General features: G+C 44.2%; 1 long non-coding RNA gene across 2 annotated transcripts; it reads left to right on the forward strand.

Annotated features, from left to right (window-relative positions):
* Positions 1 to 1,259: 1,259 nt before the first annotated feature.
* On the forward strand, positions 1,260 to 5,628 carry D630029K05Rik (RIKEN cDNA D630029K05 gene). Of its 2 annotated transcripts, none has more exons than NR_027847.1 (3): positions 1,260 to 1,506; positions 3,058 to 3,185; positions 3,758 to 5,628. It is a non-coding gene; the product is annotated as an RIKEN cDNA D630029K05 gene (long non-coding RNA). The 2 variants fall into 2 exon arrangements; NR_027846.1 differs by lacking the exon at positions 1,260 to 1,506 and adding an exon at positions 2,794 to 2,930.
* Positions 5,629 to 6,000: the final 372 nt, after the last annotated feature.

Genomic DNA, 6,000 nt, shown 5'->3' on the forward strand with positions numbered 1-6,000 from the left:
CTTTGTTTTGTGTATTTATTAAACAGTGGTAGTTAAATGTCTTTGCAACAAGCCTAGCACAGTGTATTTCTCAGGCGTGTGCTTGAGCCTAACCTTAAACTGTCGCATGGCTCAGGTGAAATTGCTCTCTGGGACTCCTAAACTCTTCCATCTGGTACTGCAGTCAATCTTGCTCGCCCGGGCACACACACGCACACACACACATTTCTTCCTTGCTAGAAACCTCAGATCTGTTTTGTTTGTTTTCACTGTTTCCCTTTGCCCTCTTGGGATTGTGAGGGAAAACTCAAAGGACCAGAACCATGATGTATTAGGCAACTGTGGAGATGCCTACACCCAAAGGTTTTGGCTTCTAAGGTTATAAATCCGTTCACCCTTTAAATTAGCTGTTATATTACTTGCCTTCAAAGACTCCTGACAACCCACGCACACATGAATCTATTCACCGGAGTGTGTGTATGTGAATAATTTCTTGCGTCATGCGTGTCACCAGAGATTGGGAGACAGTTAAGGTGGTTACCTTACCTTCATAATCCCAGCTCGTAGCATTCATACATAGTGGCTCTCAGCGAACACCTCCTGAAGTGATTGGTTCATTCATCTCATCCTGCAATTTACATAGTATATGTATTGCACACCTAGTAGGGAGTTAAGGAAAGGAGGGTAAAGAAGAACCAGAACGTGTGGCTGGAATCGCGTCTGACCCAAAAAAGCTGAAGGCTCTAAAGAAAGTTAGCAAACAAAACCGACCATCAAAGCGATTAAATCCCTATCGTGATGGAGTACTGTAAGACACAAGCAATCGCTGCCGGAGCTGATAGATTCTTCTGCACCTTTTTGTGTCTAGGTACAACGTTCTTGGTAGACTATGGCTTGGAAGGACAAGTGCCAGCTAGATGTCAAAACTCCGCAACAGACTTTGTTTGACAAGGCACCAGTGGGGACTGGGGGTGGGGGTCGGGGAGCAGAGGGAGGAGGAGGGTGAAGTAGGGGATGGACAGAGAGGAGCAGTTGCTGCCCACCATTCTTGCCCCCCCCCGCAAACCCCCCCACCATATCTCAATGTCTTAAGCCCATGGTCTAACTCCAAATCAGAAGGTTCAAAATTTAGCATGAAGGCTTAGGGGTGTTAATTAATTTACCTAAAAACTCAGTTTGGAGCCAGGACTTAGCCCAATCCTACCTTTACTCCAAATTCCACTCATTTTATAAACAAGGGACAATGTCCCTCAAGTAGGGGAACACTTCTGGCAGCTTGTGTAGTTTTTCCAGTCAGTAGCTCTAACCATGTCAGCAATTATCCTCTTCAGCAGCCGTCTGTGTAGACAACACATTGAAGGAAGGTTCTAGAAACCTAGCATATACAAGACAGCCAAACAGGAGCATGCAAAGCCAGGTAAGGACAGCTAGTGCGGCATGAGAGCCTCAGGGAGGTCACTGTGAGCGGCTGCTACTACAGATGCCCGGTCCCTCAGAGGATACTGGACCACAGCCGACCTTAAAGGGGTGAGTTTCAACAGGTCTGTCTGCAGTGGGCGGGCACAGCAAACAACCCTGGCATCCTAATGATTTTTTTAGGAAAGCATTGAAGCTGGCTTAAAAGTATTGGATCCTGTAGAGAGCGGGATCATGGAAAAGCTGGGACCAGAAGGTATAGACATCTCTAGAAATTCTGGGTTATAGCTTTCAAACAAATTAGTGTTGAGAAAAAACAATCCTTCTCAGACAACCTCGTTGGTGATTTTCTGCAACCTTCTAGCTTTTTCTTATCAATAGACCAGTAGTTTTAACTACTTATATATTCATTCTTAATTTATTAAAGGATAGCTTGTGTTCTGCAGAAATCTTGAGGGTAAAACAAAAAAAGGCTAGCCACCTTGATCTATGTCCATACCACTCGGAACTCACAGATCTATTTTTCTGAACTCTCCCGGACAGCTCTAATGATCAGCCAGCCTGTTTCTGTCTGCCCCACGCTGTCACCAGACATCTGCACTTTGTTCATGTCAGCTTGCCCAGAACTTGCTCACTGCATTCCAAGATGGTGGGGTGAGCTCAAGTTTCTGTGTGGTTGTATTTTAATAACTTCATAGTGCTGAGCATGAAATGTCTTCCATGCTGTTGTCTTACAGAGCACTTCCCCGTATGGTGACCATTTTATTCAGACCCATGAGATGGGCGGGCTCAAGAAAGGGGGATCTTTAGTCTAGGGTGGCCCAATGAAGATGAGCAGCCAGCACATCTGCTCTCTCTCTCCTCCCTCATCCTCTCTCTGTGTGTCTCTCTCTGTCTCTCTCTGTGTCTGTCTCTCTCTTTGTGTCTTTCTGTGTGTGTATGTGTGTCTCTGTCTCTCTCTTTCTGTGTGTGTCTCTCTCTGTGTCTCTTTCTGTCTCTCTCTGTCTCTCTCTCTCTCTGTCTCTCTGTCTCTCTCTCTTCTTGGGAGTGCTGCTTTCTTGTATGTTTGAACTCTTGTCTCCAGGTAGCTTTTCAATTATTTGGAAAACGTTTAGTTTAATGGCAACTGTGGAAAGGCCAGACTCCTGCACAAACCATGGAAAAGATCTCCCAGGTCAGGCAGGTGGGTCTTGGGTATCAAATCAAGCAGATAGACTTTCTTTTTCCACCTTCAGATAGAGCCAGCACTGTCAGAATCAGTCTCGGGTAACTGATAGAACACTGATTAACCCAAGTTAACACAGCCGCTCAGCCCAGGCATATTGGCAGCTAGGGTGCTTTCTGGCCCTTCCAGGGCAATTGCTCCTTAGCTCTGTACGCAGGCTGCTAGGAGCCAACTGGCCTCCACCCCATCAGTCTATGCCTCCACTCACGAGGCAGCATCCAGATCGGACTCTGCCTCATACTGTTGGAGCAGCCGTGGAACTTCCAGTCTGAACCAGTGTAATTCCAAAGAGAGGAACCACAGATGACAGGTGTGAGTTGGCAAAGGTGTCCTGAGCAAGCTCAGAACCCATTGTTACTCCAAAAATAAGAGACTTATGAATGAATTAATTAACTAACTAATTAATTAAATTTTAGCATGCTTCTCTTTCTTGGTAGGTTCTTGGTTAAAAAAAAAAAGTATCCGTGTGTATAAATGTATGGTACTCCATACGGAAGAAGTCCTGAGAAGTTGTGTGATGAAATTTCACTTGCATGATAAAGCTAAGGAAACTGCACAAGGAAAGGTAAGAAAATGGATTTTTTAAAGAAATCCTTTCATAGGGACGGCAATGTGACTAGGAGTTAAGAGTATTTGCCACCAAGTCTGATGACCTGAGTCCGATCCCCAGACCAAAAAGATGGGAGGAAAAAACCAGAACGGAGTCACAGGGATTGTCCTCTGACTTCTACACGCATGCCACGGCAATCATGTCCATGTGAGTGTATACACACACACACTCCTCACACACCTCACAGGAGTTGTCCTCTGACTTCCACATGCATGCTATGGCAATCACATTCATGTGAGTGTACACACACATACATACATACACACACACAGACACACACACGCCTCACAGGAGTTGTTCTCTGACATCAACATGCATGCTATGGCATTCACCCTCCTGTGAGTGTGTACACACACACACACACACACAGCACACAAATAAATTAATAAAATATAAAAAATTTAATCTCATAAAACACTCACATCTTTTATGTAAGGCTTTAAAATTTAAATGTTGGAACGTTTTCTTAATCTGTGGAAATGCATTGGCCATCGTTATAAACCATCTGAATTTCGTTTTCACCTCAGCCCCGTAGAGCAGCGGAGTGTGGAATGCGCTCAGGTGGAAGCTGCCTGATTATCAGGACGTCTTACTCCAGGGGGATGCTCAAGATGGACTCCTTGTGCCTTGCAAGACTCTGCTCTTTTTAACATTGTAAAATAACACCTGCTCACTATGGAAACTTTTTAAACACAGAGAAACAGTGAAACAAATTTACCCACAGTCATCAGCTCTCCTTGTTCAATTGGCTTTTTTTTTTCCTGTGCTCCTCTTTTTTGCCGTGTTCCTGTTTTTCGCTGGGTTTGCCAGAACCTCAAACAAGCACCCAGCCTTCTTGTGTATTTTTTCCCAAAATATTACTATTCAAATGACCTTTTTTTGACTTAGTTGGGGCGGGGTATTCGTTATGTTGCTGTTGAGACAAGGTCTCACTGTGTAACCCTGGCTGGCTGGCACTTGCTGTATCAGGCTTAAACCGTGCTCCTCTTTCTTGCCATGCTCCTCTTTCTTGCCGTGCTCCTCTTTCTTGCCGTGCTCCTCTTTCTTGCCGTGTTCCTCTTTCTTGCCATGCTCCTCTTTCTTGCCGTGTTCCTCTTTCTTGCCATGCTCCTCTTTCTTGCCATGCTCTTCTTTCTTGCCGTGCTCTTCTTTCTTGCCGTGCTCCTCTTTCTTGCCGTGCTCCTCTTTCTTGCCGTGCTTCTCTTTCTTGTCGTACTCCTCTTTCTTGCCGTGCTTCTCTTTTTTTGCCGTGCTCCTCTTTTTTGCTGGGTTTTTCAGAACCTCAAACAAGCACCCAGCCTTCTTGTGTATTTTTTCCCAAAATATTACTATTCAGATGACCTTTTTTTGACTTAGTTGGGGCAGGATATTCGTTTTAGTTTTATGTTGCTGTTGAGACAAGGTTTCATGTGTAACTCTGGCTGGCTGGAACTTGCTGTATCAGGCTAAACTCAAACTCACAGAGCTCTGCCTGCCTCTGCCTCCATGGCCCGGGATTGAAAGCGTGCACCACAATGCTTATGATCATGATGTGTATGAAATATATTCCATTTCCTACTTGTTAGGAAACATGCATTTCCCCATCCCATGATAAATCATTCCTAGGTAGAATTTTAAATAACTGTGCATTAATAATTACATGGGAGTTGTCTTAGTTACTTAACGGTTCCCAGTTTAGTGCATGTAGTGTTTTTTAGCTCCAAAGAACTCACAGCAAGCAATGGAAAGTCCTTACTGCACAATTTCATGCGAAAATTTCTTTTGATGGTTCATTTTTATCTCCTACACCTAGATTCTCCAAACTAAAATTCTCTTATAATCTTAGAACATAAAGTGTTTGTTACATATTAAACGTTGGCCCTCCAACAGGTTCAGCTCATATATAATAACGTTCCTATCCAGACTGGATGCTTTCAGATAAGCAGAGTATATATCTGTATACATATTTCTTGATTTCTAGAGAAATTGTCTATTTCCCACATATTGGCTAATGTACTCCACAAATTGCTTTTTTCACATAATTTGTAAGCAGTAATAGTTACCAGAGTATACATTATACTTGTGAAAAAAAATTGGAGGGAGGGAGGAAAGTCTAAGAGCAAAACAGGAACAAGGATATACTTTGCAAGTTCCTGGGACAAAACAGGAACCCTGCCAGATGCCTGAGGGCTCCTGAATGAGTGTTGGCCGGAGGTTCTAGGAGGGAGGAGACAGGATATCCAATTGGCCCAGGTTGGACCTGATGGGAAATGTGGTATCCTTGTGGTTCTGCCCTTTTTAATTAAGCCTCTGCAAAAAGTGACTTGTGACCAGTTCCTGAGGACCTGGGAGTAAACACGGCCAGAGTCCACCATCCTGGCCACTGTTTAATTAAAGCTTGATTCAAACTTGGCTCAAAATCGTGGACCTGATTTTGCTCTCGGAAATCTCAGGATTCAAAGGAGAAGGGACTGGAGAGATGACTTGTTGTTTCAGAGCACTTGTTCTTGTACAGGATCCAAGTTCAACTCCCAGCACCCACAGGCTGCTTACAACCGCCTGTAACTCCAGTTCCAAATAATCCGCTGTGGCCCCGTGGGTACCGCACAGATGTGGTGCATAGACATCCATGCATTAAAATACACTCACACATACAAAATAGAAATAAATAGATCTTCCCACATCCGGCATGGCTCCGAAGACTTACACCTGACCGAAGCAGTAAAGAAATGAAGAAAAGGCAGACAGATATATGGACAGAGAGACAGGAAGCTGGGTTTGGGTGGGCTTA

Source organism: Mus musculus, chromosome 10 (genome assembly GCF_000001635.26).
Source record: "Mus musculus strain C57BL/6J chromosome 10, GRCm38.p6 C57BL/6J".
Taxonomy (NCBI): Eukaryota; Metazoa; Chordata; class Mammalia; order Rodentia; family Muridae; genus Mus; species Mus musculus.